General features: G+C 46.8%; 9 non-coding genes and 3 pseudogenes across 9 annotated transcripts; all 12 read left to right on the top strand.

Annotated features, from left to right (window-relative positions):
* Nucleotides 1-1050: 1050 nt before the first annotated feature.
* Nucleotides 1051-1241, top strand: LOC142275917 (U2 spliceosomal RNA). The gene has a single exon (XR_012739476.1). It is a non-coding gene; the product is annotated as a U2 spliceosomal RNA (small nuclear RNA).
* A 1387-nt stretch (nt 1242-2628) lies between these two features.
* On the top strand, nt 2629-2770 carry LOC142275950 (U2 spliceosomal RNA; annotated as a pseudogene).
* Nucleotides 2771-3467: 697 nt separating this feature from the next.
* LOC142275948 (U2 spliceosomal RNA) lies at nt 3468-3662 on the top strand. The gene has a single exon (XR_012739502.1). It is a non-coding gene; the product is annotated as a U2 spliceosomal RNA (small nuclear RNA).
* Nucleotides 3663-5049: 1387 nt separating this feature from the next.
* Nucleotides 5050-5240, top strand: LOC142275916 (U2 spliceosomal RNA). The gene has a single exon (XR_012739475.1). It is a non-coding gene; the product is annotated as a U2 spliceosomal RNA (small nuclear RNA).
* Nucleotides 5241-6627: 1387 nt separating this feature from the next.
* On the top strand, nt 6628-6818 carry LOC142275944 (U2 spliceosomal RNA). Its single transcript, XR_012739500.1, has one exon. It is a non-coding gene; the product is annotated as a U2 spliceosomal RNA (small nuclear RNA).
* Nucleotides 6819-8205: 1387 nt separating this feature from the next.
* On the top strand, nt 8206-8396 carry LOC142275952 (U2 spliceosomal RNA). The gene has a single exon (XR_012739504.1). It is a non-coding gene; the product is annotated as a U2 spliceosomal RNA (small nuclear RNA).
* Nucleotides 8397-9783: 1387 nt separating this feature from the next.
* On the top strand, nt 9784-9851 carry LOC142275949 (U2 spliceosomal RNA; annotated as a pseudogene).
* A 775-nt stretch (nt 9852-10626) lies between these two features.
* Nucleotides 10627-10830, top strand: LOC142275946 (U2 spliceosomal RNA; annotated as a pseudogene).
* Nucleotides 10831-12217: 1387 nt separating this feature from the next.
* LOC142275951 (U2 spliceosomal RNA) lies at nt 12218-12408 on the top strand. The gene has a single exon (XR_012739503.1). It is a non-coding gene; the product is annotated as a U2 spliceosomal RNA (small nuclear RNA).
* A 1387-nt stretch (nt 12409-13795) lies between these two features.
* Nucleotides 13796-13986, top strand: LOC142275939 (U2 spliceosomal RNA). Its single transcript, XR_012739496.1, has one exon. It is a non-coding gene; the product is annotated as a U2 spliceosomal RNA (small nuclear RNA).
* Nucleotides 13987-15373: 1387 nt separating this feature from the next.
* Nucleotides 15374-15564, top strand: LOC142275927 (U2 spliceosomal RNA). Its single transcript, XR_012739485.1, has one exon. It is a non-coding gene; the product is annotated as a U2 spliceosomal RNA (small nuclear RNA).
* Nucleotides 15565-16950: 1386 nt separating this feature from the next.
* On the top strand, nt 16951-17141 carry LOC142275915 (U2 spliceosomal RNA). Its single transcript, XR_012739474.1, has one exon. It is a non-coding gene; the product is annotated as a U2 spliceosomal RNA (small nuclear RNA).
* The last annotated feature ends 838 nt before the right edge of the window (nt 17142-17979 follow it).

Here is a 17979-nt window from a genome sequence, read left to right as displayed (position 1 = left end):
TGGCATCTGGTGCGATCTCTCCGCTTCCACTCCAAAGAAAGTTACCTGTTTATTCCTATCATGCATTGGTTTTTGGGGTTTTCTTTGAGTAATGATGATCTCTTTAGTAGTCTGTTGGCGCCCTCTCCTGGAGGAATAGTTTGCTTGCTCTTGGACATTCTAAAAGAGAGGTCATGATAGACATTGAGCTTCTGAGCTCAATTGGGGACAGTCATGGGTGATGAATGTTTGCAACCTACTGCGAAGCCTCATACCGCAATATAAGGAACGTCAAATACTAAGAAAGGGCGGCCTATGAAAGAATTACTACTTTCAATAAGTACACTTAAACGGCTAATTGGGAATAGAAAAACTGTAAAAAGCCCTCTGAGAAAGCCCCCCTCTAACCTTTGATAGTAAGCTTTTCTGTAGTCTGCCTGTTGATGTATTTTCCGTTTGAACTGTGCACAACATGAAGAGACGGAACACTGGCGGCTTGTCACAATGCCCCCCGATGACATCACAATAGCGCTGCTGCCTAGAAAACAAGCTGCGCAGAAGAAGTTGTTCTTTGGGTGGGAGGGTGGGCTAGTGGAAGGAGGGGGCAATCTCTTTTTTTCCCGGGTGGTAGGGGGATGACAGGAGAAGGGAAGCGGGTGGTGAGAAAGGTACAGAGGGCAGGGTTTGGGGGCTGGGAAGGAAAGGGAAAAGATTAGGGTTTGGGGATGATGAAAGGGCTTTCTACGGGTAAGGATGGCAAAGGGTGGCAGTGACGGAAAGTCAGGCAACCTGTCCTGTCCGTCTTTTTGTATCGTGAATTGGAAAGACTGCAAGGGGGAGGGGAGTTGCTTGCGCCCTAAAGGAGGAGTTATTCAGATTCATTGCAGTGGGCGGCGGCTGCAAAACGCACCATTCTTCTTGTTTTTGCTCTGCAAAGCAGCCTTTTCAAGGGTTGGCTTGGGTGACAAAATGTCTTGTGTAGGCGTGGGTTTGTCTCCCTCTCGCTCTCTCTCCCTAAGATGTGTCCGGCATAGGCCAGGGTGCCACTCGAGGCCCAAACCAATTCTGGTTATCGCTTCTCGGCCTTTTGGCTAAGATCAAGTGTAGTATCTGTTCTTATCAGTTTAATATCTGATACGTCCCCTATCTGGGGACCATATATTAAATGGATTTTTAGAACAGGGAGATGGAAAAAGAGCTTGCTCTGTCCACTCCACGCATTGACCTGGTATTGCAGTACCTCCAGGAACGGTGCACCCCTTCTTAACCCAGTTTCCAAAAGCAGAACTCAATTCACCTGATTCATATTAGCCCGATTTAATGAATTGGAAGAAAGCATACGTCTTCATATGCACCTCAATTTGGCCCATTCACTTTTCACACTTCCTCCTTTTGTTTTTTATCTTTCACACTTTTGACTTTCTTTATTCATCCAAATAGCAAACTCATCACCACTCAACCTGACCAACTCGGCTATGTCCCCGTGCTGCAGTTCTCTGTCTTATCTAGATCATTTGCAATTGAATGGAATAGATCCCTTTTGGACAAAGTGGATTCACCTGCTGCTGCAGTGACCACAGGTGTGATAAGATCTAGAATTGGCATCTGGTGCGATCTCTCCGCTTCCACTCCAAAGAAAGTTACCTGTTTATTCCTATCATGCATTGGTTTTTGGGGTTTTCTTTGAGTAATGATGATCTCTTTAGTAGTCTGTTGGCGCCCTCTCCTGGAGGAATAGTTTGCTTGCTCTTGGACATTCTAAAAGAGAGGTCATGATAGACATTGAGCTTCTGAGCTCAATTGGGGACAGTCATGGGTGATGAATGTTTGCAACCTACTGCGAAGCCTCATACCGCAATATAAGGAACGTCAAATACTAAGAAAGGGCGGCCTATGAAAGAATTACTACTTTCAATAAGTACACTTAAACGGCTAATTGGGAATAGAAAAACTGTAAAAAGCCCTCTGAGAAAGCCCCCCTCTAACCTTTGATAGTAAGCTTTTCTGTAGTCTGCCTGTTGATGTATTTTCCGTTTGAACTGTGCACAACATGAAGAGACGGAACACTGGCGGCTTGTCACAATGCCCCCCGATGACATCACAATAGCGCTGCTGCCTAGAAAACAAGCTGCGCAGAAGAAGTTGTTCTTTGGGTGGGAGGGTGGGCTAGTGGAAGGAGGGGGCAATCTCTTTTTTTCCCGGGTGGTAGGGGGATGACAGGAGAAGGGAAGCGGGTGGTGAGAAAGGTACAGAGGGCAGGGTTTGGGGGCTGGGAAGGAAAGGGAAAAGATTAGGGTTTGGGGATGATGAAAGGGCTTTCTACGGGTAAGGATGGCAAAGGGTGGCAGTGACGGAAAGTCAGGCAACCTGTCCTGTCCGTCTTTTTGTATCGTGAATTGGAAAGACTGCAAGGGGGAGGGGAGTTGCTTGCGCCCTAAAGGAGGAGTTATTCAGATTCATTGCAGTGGGCGGCGGCTGCAAAACGCACCATTCTTCTTGTTTTTGCTCTGCAAAGCAGCCTTTTCAAGGGTTGGCTTGGGTGACAAAATGTCTTGTGTAGGCGTGGGTTTGTCTCCCTCTCGCTCTCTCTCCCTAAGATGTGTCCGGCATAGGCCAGGGTGCCACTCGAGGCCCAAACCAATTCTGGTTATCGCTTCTCGGCCTTTTGGCTAAGATCAAGTGTAGTATCGTTCGAAAAGGTGGTTTAAGGCTCCGGCCACCTTAGTACAATGATGCAATGCACACTGGAAGGTTGCGCTTGTTAGTACTTTGGGAGGATAGTATATCCATCTAGAGGAAACCATGGCCCTACCAGGATCGAGGCTATTAGACTGAGTAAGTGTGGGGGTTATGGTGCAATGTGCCCCAGGAATGGACACCCTGGAGGGAGTCTGAACTTGCTAGGTTGGGACCCTGGTAAGCCTCAGACTCTGTCGCACGCCGCGCCTTGCCTATTCATACTTTCCAAGCATATTGCCCTATCCCGGCCTTCTGGCTAAGAAGGGAAATTTTTATAATCCCGGTCGGAGGTCCGGTCAGCTTTGGGCTGAGAAACCAACACCCGGTTGGAGGTCCGGGTCAGCTTTGGCTGAGAAACCAACACCCGGTTGGAGGTCCGGTTAGCCTTGGGCTGAGAAACCAACACCCGGTTGGAGGTCCGGTCAGCCTTGGGCTGAGAAACCAACACCCGGTTGGAGGTCCGGTCAGCCTTGGGCTGAGAAACCAACACCGGTTGACGGTCCGGGCAGTCTCGGCTGCGAAACCAACGACTAGTAGCTCCCTACTCCACTTGGGTAAGATGCCTCGGTGGACGCTGGGAGCAACAACAAGGCTCAACCAGGATTCGGCTTGGGGGAGCACCGAAGATCCCTGACCCTCGCTGTGGCCTTCTGGCTCGGAGGGACGGGGTTGATTTTTGGGGATCCTCTTCTCACGGAGGGGTCCACACGAATCCTAGCCTTTGCACTGTTTTTGGTGTGACTTCGGTCATGCATTTTTGCGGTGCTTTGGAAAGCTTCATTAAATCAAAATCTGTTCTTATCAGTTTAATATCTGATACGTCCCCTATCTGGGGACCATATATTAAATGGATTTTTAGAACAGGGAGATGGAAAAAGAGCTTGCTCTGTCCACTCCACGCATTGACCTGGTATTGCAGTACCTCCAGGAACGGTGCACCCCTTCTTAACCCAGTTTCCAAAAGCAGAACTCAATTCACCTGATTCATATTAGCCCGATTTAATGAATTGGAAGAAAGCATACGTCTTCATATGCACCTCAATTTGGCCCATTCACTTTTCACACTTCCTCCTTTTGTTTTTTATCTTTCACACTTTTGACTTTCTTTATTCATCCAAATAGCAAACTCATCACCACTCAACCTGACCAACTCGGCTATGTCCCCGTGCTGCAGTTCTCTGTCTTATCTAGATCATTTGCAATTGAATGGAATAGATCCCTTTTGGACAAAGTGGATTCACCTGCTGCTGCAGTGACCACAGGTGTGATAAGATCTAGAATTGGCATCTGGTGCGATCTCTCCGCTTCCACTCCAAAGAAAGTTACCTGTTTATTCCTATCATGCATTGGTTTTTGGGGTTTTCTTTGAGTAATGATGATCTCTTTAGTAGTCTGTTGGCGCCCTCTCCTGGAGGAATAGTTTGCTTGCTCTTGGACATTCTAAAAGAGAGGTCATGATAGACATTGAGCTTCTGAGCTCAATTGGGGACAGTCATGGGTGATGAATGTTTGCAACCTACTGCGAAGCCTCATACCGCAATATAAGGAACGTCAAATACTAAGAAAGGGCGGCCTATGAAAGAATTACTACTTTCAATAAGTACACTTAAACGGCTAATTGGGAATAGAAAAACTGTAAAAAGCCCTCTGAGAAAGCCCCCCTCTAACCTTTGATAGTAAGCTTTTCTGTAGTCTGCCTGTTGATGTATTTTCCGTTTGAACTGTGCACAACATGAAGAGACGGAACACTGGCGGCTTGTCACAATGCCCCCCGATGACATCACAATAGCGCTGCTGCCTAGAAAACAAGCTGCGCAGAAGAAGTTGTTCTTTGGGTGGGAGGGTGGGCTAGTGGAAGGAGGGGGCAATCTCTTTTTTTCCCGGGTGGTAGGGGGATGACAGGAGAAGGGAAGCGGGTGGTGAGAAAGGTACAGAGGGCAGGGTTTGGGGGCTGGGAAGGAAAGGGAAAAGATTAGGGTTTGGGGATGATGAAAGGGCTTTCTACGGGTAAGGATGGCAAAGGGTGGCAGTGACGGAAAGTCAGGCAACCTGTCCTGTCCGTCTTTTTGTATCGTGAATTGGAAAGACTGCAAGGGGGAGGGGAGTTGCTTGCGCCCTAAAGGAGGAGTTATTCAGATTCATTGCAGTGGGCGGCGGCTGCAAAACGCACCATTCTTCTTGTTTTTGCTCTGCAAAGCAGCCTTTTCAAGGGTTGGCTTGGGTGACAAAATGTCTTGTGTAGGCGTGGGTTTGTCTCCCTCTCGCTCTCTCTCCCTAAGATGTGTCCGGCATAGGCCAGGGTGCCACTCGAGGCCCAAACCAATTCTGGTTATCGCTTCTCGGCCTTTTGGCTAAGATCAAGTGTAGTATCTGTTCTTATCAGTTTAATATCTGATACGTCCCCTATCTGGGGACCATATATTAAATGGATTTTTAGAACAGGGAGATGGAAAAAGAGCTTGCTCTGTCCACTCCACGCATTGACCTGGTATTGCAGTACCTCCAGGAACGGTGCACCCCTTCTTAACCCAGTTTCCAAAAGCAGAACTCAATTCACCTGATTCATATTAGCCCGATTTAATGAATTGGAAGAAAGCATACGTCTTCATATGCACCTCAATTTGGCCCATTCACTTTTCACACTTCCTCCTTTTGTTTTTTATCTTTCACACTTTTGACTTTCTTTATTCATCCAAATAGCAAACTCATCACCACTCAACCTGACCAACTCGGCTATGTCCCCGTGCTGCAGTTCTCTGTCTTATCTAGATCATTTGCAATTGAATGGAATAGATCCCTTTTGGACAAAGTGGATTCACCTGCTGCTGCAGTGACCACAGGTGTGATAAGATCTAGAATTGGCATCTGGTGCGATCTCTCCGCTTCCACTCCAAAGAAAGTTACCTGTTTATTCCTATCATGCATTGGTTTTTGGGGTTTTCTTTGAGTAATGATGATCTCTTTAGTAGTCTGTTGGCGCCCTCTCCTGGAGGAATAGTTTGCTTGCTCTTGGACATTCTAAAAGAGAGGTCATGATAGACATTGAGCTTCTGAGCTCAATTGGGGACAGTCATGGGTGATGAATGTTTGCAACCTACTGCGAAGCCTCATACCGCAATATAAGGAACGTCAAATACTAAGAAAGGGCGGCCTATGAAAGAATTACTACTTTCAATAAGTACACTTAAACGGCTAATTGGGAATAGAAAAACTGTAAAAAGCCCTCTGAGAAAGCCCCCCTCTAACCTTTGATAGTAAGCTTTTCTGTAGTCTGCCTGTTGATGTATTTTCCGTTTGAACTGTGCACAACATGAAGAGACGGAACACTGGCGGCTTGTCACAATGCCCCCCGATGACATCACAATAGCGCTGCTGCCTAGAAAACAAGCTGCGCAGAAGAAGTTGTTCTTTGGGTGGGAGGGTGGGCTAGTGGAAGGAGGGGGCAATCTCTTTTTTTCCCGGGTGGTAGGGGGATGACAGGAGAAGGGAAGCGGGTGGTGAGAAAGGTACAGAGGGCAGGGTTTGGGGGCTGGGAAGGAAAGGGAAAAGATTAGGGTTTGGGGATGATGAAAGGGCTTTCTACGGGTAAGGATGGCAAAGGGTGGCAGTGACGGAAAGTCAGGCAACCTGTCCTGTCCGTCTTTTTGTATCGTGAATTGGAAAGACTGCAAGGGGGAGGGGAGTTGCTTGCGCCCTAAAGGAGGAGTTATTCAGATTCATTGCAGTGGGCGGCGGCTGCAAAACGCACCATTCTTCTTGTTTTTGCTCTGCAAAGCAGCCTTTTCAAGGGTTGGCTTGGGTGACAAAATGTCTTGTGTAGGCGTGGGTTTGTCTCCCTCTCGCTCTCTCTCCCTAAGATGTGTCCGGCATAGGCCAGGGTGCCACTCGAGGCCCAAACCAATTCTGGTTATCGCTTCTCGGCCTTTTGGCTAAGATCAAGTGTAGTATCTGTTCTTATCAGTTTAATATCTGATACGTCCCCTATCTGGGGACCATATATTAAATGGATTTTTAGAACAGGGACATGGAAAAAGAGCTTGCTCTGTCCACTCCACGCATTGACCTGGTATTGCAGTACCTCCAGGAACGGTGCACCCCTTCTTAACCCAGTTTCCAAAAGCAGAACTCAATTCACCTGATTCATATTAGCCCGATTTAATGAATTGGAAGAAAGCATACGTCTTCATATGCACCTCAATTTGGCCCATTCACTTTTCACACTTCCTCCTTTTGTTTTTTATCTTTCACACTTTTGACTTTCTTTATTCATCCAAATAGCAAACTCATCACCACTCAACCTGACCAACTCGGCTATGTCCCCGTGCTGCAGTTCTCTGTCTTATCTAGATCATTTGCAATTGAATGGAATAGATCCCTTTTGGACAAAGTGGATTCACCTGCTGCTGCAGTGACCACAGGTGTGATAAGATCTAGAATTGGCATCTGGTGCGATCTCTCCGCTTCCACTCCAAAGAAAGTTACCTGTTTATTCCTATCATGCATTGGTTTTTGGGGTTTTCTTTGAGTAATGATGATCTCTTTAGTAGTCTGTTGGCGCCCTCTCCTGGAGGAATAGTTTGCTTGCTCTTGGACATTCTAAAAGAGAGGTCATGATAGACATTGAGCTTCTGAGCTCAATTGGGGACAGTCATGGGTGATGAATGTTTGCAACCTACTGCGAAGCCTCATACCGCAATATAAGGAACGTCAAATACTAAGAAAGGGCGGCCTATGAAAGAATTACTACTTTCAATAAGTACACTTAAACGGCTAATTGGGAATAGAAAAACTGTAAAAAGCCCTCTGAGAAAGCCCCCCTCTAACCTTTGATAGTAAGCTTTTCTGTAGTCTGCCTGTTGATGTATTTTCCGTTTGAACTGTGCACAACATGAAGAGACGGAACACTGGCGGCTTGTCACAATGCCCCCCGATGACATCACAATAGCGCTGCTGCCTAGAAAACAAGCTGCGCAGAAGAAGTTGTTCTTTGGGTGGGAGGGTGGGCTAGTGGAAGGAGGGGGCAATCTCTTTTTTTCCCGGGTGGTAGGGGGATGACAGGAGAAGGGAAGCGGGTGGTGAGAAAGGTACAGAGGGCAGGGTTTGGGGGCTGGGAAGGAAAGGGAAAAGATTAGGGTTTGGGGATGATGAAAGGGCTTTCTACGGGTAAGGATGGCAAAGGGTGGCAGTGACGGAAAGTCAGGCAACCTGTCCTGTCCGTCTTTTTGTATCGTGAATTGGAAAGACTGCAAGGGGGAGGGGAGTTGCTTGCGCCCTAAAGGAGGAGTTATTCAGATTCATTGCAGTGGGCGGCGGCTGCAAAACGCACCATTCTTCTTGTTTTTGCTCTGCAAAGCAGCCTTTTCAAGGGTTGGCTTGGGTGACAAAATGTCTTGTGTAGGCGTGGGTTTGTCTCCCTCTCGCTCTCTCTCCCTAAGATGTGTCCGGCATAGGCCAGGGTGCCACTCGAGGCCCAAACCAATTCTGGTTATCGCTTCTCGGCCTTTTGGCTAAGATCAAGTGTAGTATCTGTTCTTATCAGTTTAATATCTGATACGTCCCCTATCTGGGGACCATATATTAAATGGATTTTTAGAACAGGGAGATGGAAAAAGAGCTTGCTCTGTCCACTCCACGCATTGACCTGGTATTGCAGTACCTCCAGGAACGGTGCACCCCTTCTTAACCCAGTTTCCAAAAGCAGAACTCAATTCACCTGATTCATATTAGCCCGATTTAATGAATTGGAAGAAAGCATACGTCTTCATATGCACCTCAATTTGGCCCATTCACTTTTCACACTTCCTCCTTTTGTTTTTTATCTTTCACACTTTTGACTTTCTTTATTCATCCAAATAGCAAACTCATCACCACTCAACCTGACCAACTCGGCTATGTCCCCGTGCTGCAGTTCTCTGTCTTATCTAGATCATTTGCAATTGAATGGAATAGATCCCTTTTGGACAAAGTGGATTCACCTGCTGCTGCAGTGACCACAGGTGTGATAAGATCTAGAATTGGCATCTGGTGCGATCTCTCCGCTTCCACTCCAAAGAAAGTTACCTGTTTATTCCTATCATGCATTGGTTTTTGGGGTTTTCTTTGAGTAATGATGATCTCTTTAGTAGTCTGTTGGCGCCCTCTCCTGGAGGAATAGTTTGCTTGCTCTTGGACATTCTAAAAGAGAGGTCATGATAGACATTGAGCTTCTGAGCTCAATTGGGGACAGTCATGGGTGATGAATGTTTGCAACCTACTGCGAAGCCTCATACCGCAATATAAGGAACGTCAAATACTAAGAAAGGGCGGCCTATGAAAGAATTACTACTTTCAATAAGTACACTTAAACGGCTAATTGGGAATAGAAAAACTGTAAAAAGCCCTCTGAGAAAGCCCCCCTCTAACCTTTGATAGTAAGCTTTTCTGTAGTCTGCCTGTTGATGTATTTTCCGTTTGAACTGTGCACAACATGAAGAGACGGAACACTGGCGGCTTGTCACAATGCCCCCCGATGACATCACAATAGCGCTGCTGCCTAGAAAACAAGCTGCGCAGAAGAAGTTGTTCTTTGGGTGGGAGGGTGGGCTAGTGGAAGGAGGGGGCAATCTCTTTTTTTCCCGGGTGGTAGGGGGATGACAGGAGAAGGGAAGCGGGTGGTGAGAAAGGTACAGAGGGCAGGGTTTGGGGGCTGGGAAGGAAAGGGAAAAGATTAGGGTTTGGGGATGATGAAAGGGCTTTCTACGGGTAAGGATGGCAAAGGGTGGCAGTGACGGAAAGTCAGGCAACCTGTCCTGTCCGTCTTTTTGTATCGTGAATTGGAAAGACTGCAAGGGGGAGGGGAGTTGCTTGCGCCCTAAAGGAGGAGTTATTCAGATTCATTGCAGTGGGCGGCGGCTGCAAAACGCACCATTCTTCTTGTTTTTGCTCTGCAAAGCAGCCTTTTCAAGGGTTGGCTTGGGTGACAAAATGTCTTGTGTAGGCGTGGGTTTGTCTCCCTCTCGCTCTCTCTCCCTAAGATGTGTCCGGCATAGGCCAGGGTGCCACTCGAGGCCCAAACCAATTCTGGTTATCGCTTCTCGGCCTTTTGGCTAAGATCAAGTGTAGTATCTGAAATGGAGAACATTCCAGGACTTCATCACGACACACTGGAGACTGTTTGGACAAACGTGTCATCGGCTGGATTGACCAACGGGCACAAGGACTTGTCATGGATGGCGATACAGGGCGGACTGCCCGTCCGGTCATTCATGCACGCCCGGAACCTGTGCAAAACCCGGTACTGCCCAAGGTGCCCCTTCGTGGAGGAAACATCGCTGCACGCCTTTTGGGACTGCCGTTTCGCACAGCGCCTGTTGGTTGCCCTGGAGGATGACCTGAGGAACTCCGTCCCCAGAGGGAGCCTATCGTACCATTCCGTACTTTATGGACTCTTCCCTGGGACTCACACCGTTGGAGCCATCCAGGAGGCTTGGCGCCTTATGAACTGCTTTAAGGACGCTATTTGGGTCGCCAGGAACCGGCTCATCTTGAAGAGGGAGAGGATGTCTATCCAGGATTGCCGCAGGCTGATCCACAGCCTGCTCAGAGACTATTCCATCATGGACAGTCCGGACGACAGCGCCGAGGAGGAGGTTTAGACCTCTTCCATGCCCCCTCCCTCCTTTTCCCGTTATGTGCGTCTTTCAATAAAGCTTCGGGCCTGTGATTTCCCCACCCTATCCCCCTTTTCCCCTACCCCCATCCCCCAATCGCCGGTTCGTCGTTATTTATTGTCTAACTTTTTCTTTCAGCTTGAGTGTTATGGATAAGCATAGGAGCGTGATGTATAGTTTAGTGCGTCGTACTCTATGGCTATGTAAGAAGGATTGTATATTTCTGTGTGTACGGGGCTGCGGCACTGTACACGGTTTGTTACCTTTTTGTGAGTAGTGCATGATAATAAAGATGCTGTTAAATCAAAAATCTGTTCTTATCAGTTTAATATCTGATACGTCCCCTATCTGGGGACCATATATTAAATGGATTTTTAGAACAGGGAGATGGAAAAAGAGCTTGCTCTGTCCACTCCACGCATTGACCTGGTATTGCAGTACCTCCAGGAACGGTGCACCCCTTCTTAACCCAGTTTCCAAAAGCAGAACTCAATTCACCTGATTCATATTAGCCCGATTTAATGAATTGGAAGAAAGCATACGTCTTCATATGCACCTCAATTTGGCCCATTCACTTTTCACACTTCCTCCTTTTGTTTTTTATCTTTCACACTTTTGACTTTCTTTATTCATCCAAATAGCAAACTCATCACCACTCAACCTGACCAACTCGGCTATGTCCCCGTGCTGCAGTTCTCTGTCTTATCTAGATCATTTGCAATTGAATGGAATAGATCCCTTTTGGACAAAGTGGATTCACCTGCTGCTGCAGTGACCACAGGTGTGATAAGATCTAGAATTGGCATCTGGTGCGATCTCTCCGCTTCCACTCCAAAGAAAGTTACCTGTTTATTCCTATCATGCATTGGTTTTTGGGGTTTTCTTTGAGTAATGATGATCTCTTTAGTAGTCTGTTGGCGCCCTCTCCTGGAGGAATAGTTTGCTTGCTCTTGGACATTCTAAAAGAGAGGTCATGATAGACATTGAGCTTCTGAGCTCAATTGGGGACAGTCATGGGTGATGAATGTTTGCAACCTACTGCGAAGCCTCATACCGCAATATAAGGAACGTCAAATACTAAGAAAGGGCGGCCTATGAAAGAATTACTACTTTCAATAAGTACACTTAAACGGCTAATTGGGAATAGAAAAACTGTAAAAAGCCCTCTGAGAAAGCCCCCCTCTAACCTTTGATAGTAAGCTTTTCTGTAGTCTGCCTGTTGATGTATTTTCCGTTTGAACTGTGCACAACATGAAGAGACGGAACACTGGCGGCTTGTCACAATGCCCCCCGATGACATCACAATAGCGCTGCTGCCTAGAAAACAAGCTGCGCAGAAGAAGTTGTTCTTTGGGTGGGAGGGTGGGCTAGTGGAAGGAGGGGGCAATCTCTTTTTTTCCCGGGTGGTAGGGGGATGACAGGAGAAGGGAAGCGGGTGGTGAGAAAGGTACAGAGGGCAGGGTTTGGGGGCTGGGAAGGAAAGGGAAAAGATTAGGGTTTGGGGATGATGAAAGGGCTTTCTACGGGTAAGGATGGCAAAGGGTGGCAGTGACGGAAAGTCAGGCAACCTGTCCTGTCCGTCTTTTTGTATCGTGAATTGGAAAGACTGCAAGGGGGAGGGGAGTTGCTTGCGCCCTAAAGGAGGAGTTATTCAGATTCATTGCAGTGGGCGGCGGCTGCAAAACGCACCATTCTTCTTGTTTTTGCTCTGCAAAGCAGCCTTTTCAAGGGTTGGCTTGGGTGACAAAATGTCTTGTGTAGGCGTGGGTTTGTCTCCCTCTCGCTCTCTCTCCCTAAGATGTGTCCGGCATAGGCCAGGGTGCCACTCGAGGCCCAAACCAATTCTGGTTATCGCTTCTCGGCCTTTTGGCTAAGATCAAGTGTAGTATCTGTTCTTATCAGTTTAATATCTGATACGTCCCCTATCTGGGGACCATATATTAAATGGATTTTTAGAACAGGGAGATGGAAAAAGAGCTTGCTCTGTCCACTCCACGCATTGACCTGGTATTGCAGTACCTCCAGGAACGGTGCACCCCTTCTTAACCCAGTTTCCAAAAGCAGAACTCAATTCACCTGATTCATATTAGCCCGATTTAATGAATTGGAAGAAAGCATACGTCTTCATATGCACCTCAATTTGGCCCATTCACTTTTCACACTTCCTCCTTTTGTTTTTTATCTTTCACACTTTTGACTTTCTTTATTCATCCAAATAGCAAACTCATCACCACTCAACCTGACCAACTCGGCTATGTCCCCGTGCTGCAGTTCTCTGTCTTATCTAGATCATTTGCAATTGAATGGAATAGATCCCTTTTGGACAAAGTGGATTCACCTGCTGCTGCAGTGACCACAGGTGTGATAAGATCTAGAATTGGCATCTGGTGCGATCTCTCCGCTTCCACTCCAAAGAAAGTTACCTGTTTATTCCTATCATGCATTGGTTTTTGGGGTTTTCTTTGAGTAATGATGATCTCTTTAGTAGTCTGTTGGCGCCCTCTCCTGGAGGAATAGTTTGCTTGCTCTTGGACATTCTAAAAGAGAGGTCATGATAGACATTGAGCTTCTGAGCTCAATTGGGGACAGTCATGGGTGATGAATGTTTGCAACCTACTGCGAAGCCTCATACCGCAATATAAGGAACGTCAAATACTAAGAAAGGGCGGCCTATGAAAGAATTACTACTTTCAATAAGTACACTTAAACGGCTAATTGGGAATAGAAAAACTGTAAAAAGCCCTCTGAGAAAGCCCCCCTCTAACCTTTGATAGTAAGCTTTTCTGTAGTCTGCCTGTTGATGTATTTTCCGTTTGAACTGTGCACAACATGAAGAGACGGAACACTGGCGGCTTGTCACAATGCCCCCCGATGACATCACAATAGCGCTGCTGCCTAGAAAACAAGCTGCGCAGAAGAAGTTGTTCTTTGGGTGGGAGGGTGGGCTAGTGGAAGGAGGGGGCAATCTCTTTTTTTCCCGGGTGGTAGGGGGATGACAGGAGAAGGGAAGCGGGTGGTGAGAAAGGTACAGAGGGCAGGGTTTGGGGGCTGGGAAGGAAAGGGAAAAGATTAGGGTTTGGGGATGATGAAAGGGCTTTCTACGGGTAAGGATGGCAAAGGGTGGCAGTGACGGAAAGTCAGGCAACCTGTCCTGTCCGTCTTTTTGTATCGTGAATTGGAAAGACTGCAAGGGGGAGGGGAGTTGCTTGCGCCCTAAAGGAGGAGTTATTCAGATTCATTGCAGTGGGCGGCGGCTGCAAAACGCACCATTCTTCTTGTTTTTGCTCTGCAAAGCAGCCTTTTCAAGGGTTGGCTTGGGTGACAAAATGTCTTGTGTAGGCGTGGGTTTGTCTCCCTCTCGCTCTCTCTCCCTAAGATGTGTCCGGCATAGGCCAGGGTGCCACTCGAGGCCCAAACCAATTCTGGTTATCGCTTCTCGGCCTTTTGGCTAAGATCAAGTGTAGTATCTGTTCTTATCAGTTTAATATCTGATACGTCCCCTATCTGGGGACCATATATTAAATGGATTTTTAGAACAGGGAGATGGAAAAAGAGCTTGCTCTGTCCACTCCACGCATTGACCTGGTATTGCAGTACCTCCAGGAACGGTGCACCCCTTCTTAACCCAGTTTCCAAAAGCAGAACTCAATTCACCTGATTCATATTAGCCCGATTTAATGAATTGGAAGAAAGCATACGTCTTCATATGCACCTCAATTTGGCCCATTCACTTTTCACACTTCCTCCTTTTGTTTTTTATCTTTCACACTTTTGACTTTCTTTATTCATCCAAATAGCAAACTCATCACCACTCAACCTGACCAACTCGGCTATGTCCCCGTGCTGCAGTTCTCTGTCTTATCTAGATCATTTGCAATTGAATGGAATAGATCCCTTTTGGACAAAGTGGATTCACCTGCTGCTGCAGTGACCACAGGTGTGATAAGATCTAGAATTGGCATCTGGTGCGATCTCTCCGCTTCCACTCCAAAGAAAGTTACCTGTTTATTCCTATCATGCATTGGTTTTTGGGGTTTTCTTTGAGTAATGATGATCTCTTTAGTAGTCTGTTGGCGCCCTCTCCTGGAGGAATAGTTTGCTTGCTCTTGGACATTCTAAAAGAGAGGTCATGATAGACATTGAGCTTCTGAGCTCAATTGGGGACAGTCATGGGTGATGAATGTTTGCAACCTACTGCGAAGCCTCATACCGCAATATAAGGAACGTCAAATACTAAGAAAGGGCGGCCTATGAAAGAATTACTACTTTCAATAAGTACACTTAAACGGCTAATTGGGAATAGAAAAACTGTAAAAAGCCCTCTGAGAAAGCCCCCCTCTAACCTTTGATAGTAAGCTTTTCTGTAGTCTGCCTGTTGATGTATTTTCCGTTTGAACTGTGCACAACATGAAGAGACGGAACACTGGCGGCTTGTCACAATGCCCCCCGATGACATCACAATAGCGCTGCTGCCTAGAAAACAAGCTGCGCAGAAGAAGTTGTTCTTTGGGTGGGAGGGTGGGCTAGTGGAAGGAGGGGGCAATCTCTTTTTTTCCCGGGTGGTAGGGGGATGACAGGAGAAGGGAAGCGGGTGGTGAGAAAGGTACAGAGGGCAGGGTTTGGGGGCTGGGAAGGAAAGGGAAAAGATTAGGGTTTGGGGATGATGAAAGGGCTTTCTACGGGTAAGGATGGCAAAGGGTGGCAGTGACGGAAAGTCAGGCAACCTGTCCTGTCCGTCTTTTTGTATCGTGAATTGGAAAGACTGCAAGGGGGAGGGGAGTTGCTTGCGCCCTAAAGGAGGAGTTATTCAGATTCATTGCAGTGGGCGGCGGCTGCAAAACGCACCATTCTTCTTGTTTTTGCTCTGCAAAGCAGCCTTTTCAAGGGTTGGCTTGGGTGACAAAATGTCTTGTGTAGGCGTGGGTTTGTCTCCCTCTCGCTCTCTCTCCCTAAGATGTGTCCGGCATAGGCCAGGGTGCCACTCGAGGCCCAAACCAATTCTGGTTATCGCTTCTCGGCCTTTTGGCTAAGATCAAGTGTAGTATCTGTTCTTATCAGTTTAATATCTGATACGTCCCCTATCTGGGGACCATATATTAAATGGATTTTTAGAACAGGGAGATGGAAAAAGAGCTTGCTCTGTCCACTCCACGCATTGACCTGGTATTGCAGTACCTCCAGGAACGGTGCACCCCTTCTTAACCCAGTTTCCAAAAGCAGAACTCAATTCACCTGATTCATATTAGCCCGATTTAATGAATTGGAAGAAAGCATACGTCTTCATATGCACCTCAATTTGGCCCATTCACTTTTCACACTTCCTCCTTTTGTTTTTTATCTTTCACACTTTTGACTTTCTTTATTCATCCAAATAGCAAACTCATCACCACTCAACCTGACCAACTCGGCTATGTCCCCGTGCTGCAGTTCTCTGTCTTATCTAGATCATTTGCAATTGAATGGAATAGATCCCTTTTGGACAAAGTGGATTCACCTGCTGCTGCAGTGACCACAGGTGTGATAAGATCTAGAATTGGCATCTGGTGCGATCTCTCCGCTTCCACTCCAAAGAAAGTTACCTGTTTATTCCTATCATGCATTGGTTTTTGGGGTTTTCTTTGAGTAATGATGATCTCTTTAGTAGTCTGTTGGCGCCCTCTCCTGGAGGAATAGTTTGCTTGCTCTTGGACATTCTAAAAGAGAGGTCATGATAGACATTGAGCTTCTGAGCTCAATTGGGGACAGTCATGGGTGATGAATGTTTGCAACCTACTGCGAAGCCTCATACCGCAATATAAGGAACGTCAAATACTAAGAAAGGGCGGCCTATGAAAGAATTACTACTTTCAATAAGTACACTTAAACGGCTAATTGGGAATAGAAAAACTGTAAAAAGCCCTCTGAGAAAGCCCCCCTCTAACCTTTGATAGTAAGCTTTTCTGTAGTCTGCCTGTTGATGTATTTTCCGTTTGAACTGTGCACAACATGAAGAGACGGAACACTGGCGGCTTGTCACAATGCCCCCCGATGACATCACAATAGCGCTGCTGCCTAGAAAACAAGCTGCGCAGAAGAAGTTGTTCTTTGGGTGGGAGGGTGGGCTAGTGGAAGGAGGGGGCAATCTCTTTTTTTCCCGGGTGGTAGGGGATGACAGGAGAAGGGAAGCGGGTGGTGAGAAAGGTACAGAGGGCAGGGTTTGGGGGCTGGGAAGGAAAGGGAAAAGATTAGGGTTTGGGGATGATGAAAGGGCTTTCTACGGGTAAGGATGGCAAAGGGTGGCAGTGACGGAAAGTCAGGCAACCTGTCCTGTCCGTCTTTTTGTATCGTGAATTGGAAAGACTGCAAGGGGGAGGGGAGTTGCTTGCGCCCTAAAGGAGGAGTTATTCAGATTCATTGCAGTGGGCGGCGGCTGCAAAACGCACCATTCTTCTTGTTTTTGCTCTGCAAAGCAGCCTTTTCAAGGGTTGGCTTGGGTGACAAAATGTCTTGTGTAGGCGTGGGTTTGTCTCCCTCTCGCTCTCTCTCCCTAAGATGTGTCCGGCATAGGCCAGGGTGCCACTCGAGGCCCAAACCAATTCTGGTTATCGCTTCTCGGCCTTTTGGCTAAGATCAAGTGTAGTATCTGTTCTTATCAGTTTAATATCTGATACGTCCCCTATCTGGGGACCATATATTAAATGGATTTTTAGAACAGGGAGATGGAAAAAGAGCTTGCTCTGTCCACTCCACGCATTGACCTGGTATTGCAGTACCTCCAGGAACGGTGCACCCCTTCTTAACCCAGTTTCCAAAAGCAGAACTCAATTCACCTGATTCATATTAGCCCGATTTAATGAATTGGAAGAAAGCATACGTCTTCATATGCACCTCAATTTGGCCCATTCACTTTTCACACTTCCTCCTTTTGTTTTTTATCTTTCACACTTTTGACTTTCTTTATTCATCCAAATAGCAAACTCATCACCACTCAACCTGACCAACTCGGCTATGTCCCCGTGCTGCAGTTCTCTGTCTTATCTAGATCATTTGCAATTGAATGGAATAGATCCCTTTTGGACAAAGTGGATTCACCTGCTGCTGCAGTGACCACAGGTGTGATAAGATCTAGAATTGGCATCTGGTGCGATCTCTCCGCTTCCACTCCAAAGAAAGTTACCTGTTTATTCCTATCATGCATTGGTTTTTGGGGTTTTCTTTGAGTAATGATGATCTCTTTAGTAGTCTGTTGGCGCCCTCTCCTGGAGGAATAGTTTGCTTGCTCTTGGACATTCTAAAAGAGAGGTCATGATAGACATTGAGCTTCTGAGCTCAATTGGGGACAGTCATGGGTGATGAATGTTTGCAACCTACTGCGAAGCCTCATACCGCAATATAAGGAACGTCAAATACTAAGAAAGGGCGGCCTATGAAAGAATTACTACTTTCAATAAGTACACTTAAACGGCTAATTGGGAATAGAAAAACTGTAAAAAGCCCTCTGAGAAAGCCCCCCTCTAACCTTTGATAGTAAGCTTTTCTGTAGTCTGCCTGTTGATGTATTTTCCGTTTGAACTGTGCACAACATGAAGAGACGGAACACTGGCGGCTTGTCACAATGCCCCCCGATGACATC

Source organism: Anomaloglossus baeobatrachus, unplaced genomic scaffold (assembly GCF_048569485.1).
Source record: "Anomaloglossus baeobatrachus isolate aAnoBae1 unplaced genomic scaffold, aAnoBae1.hap1 Scaffold_3899, whole genome shotgun sequence".
NCBI classification, from domain to species: domain Eukaryota; kingdom Metazoa; phylum Chordata; class Amphibia; order Anura; family Aromobatidae; genus Anomaloglossus; species Anomaloglossus baeobatrachus.
The sequence above is the reverse complement of the archived record's forward strand: the minus strand, read 5'-3'. Positions and strand labels throughout refer to the sequence as shown.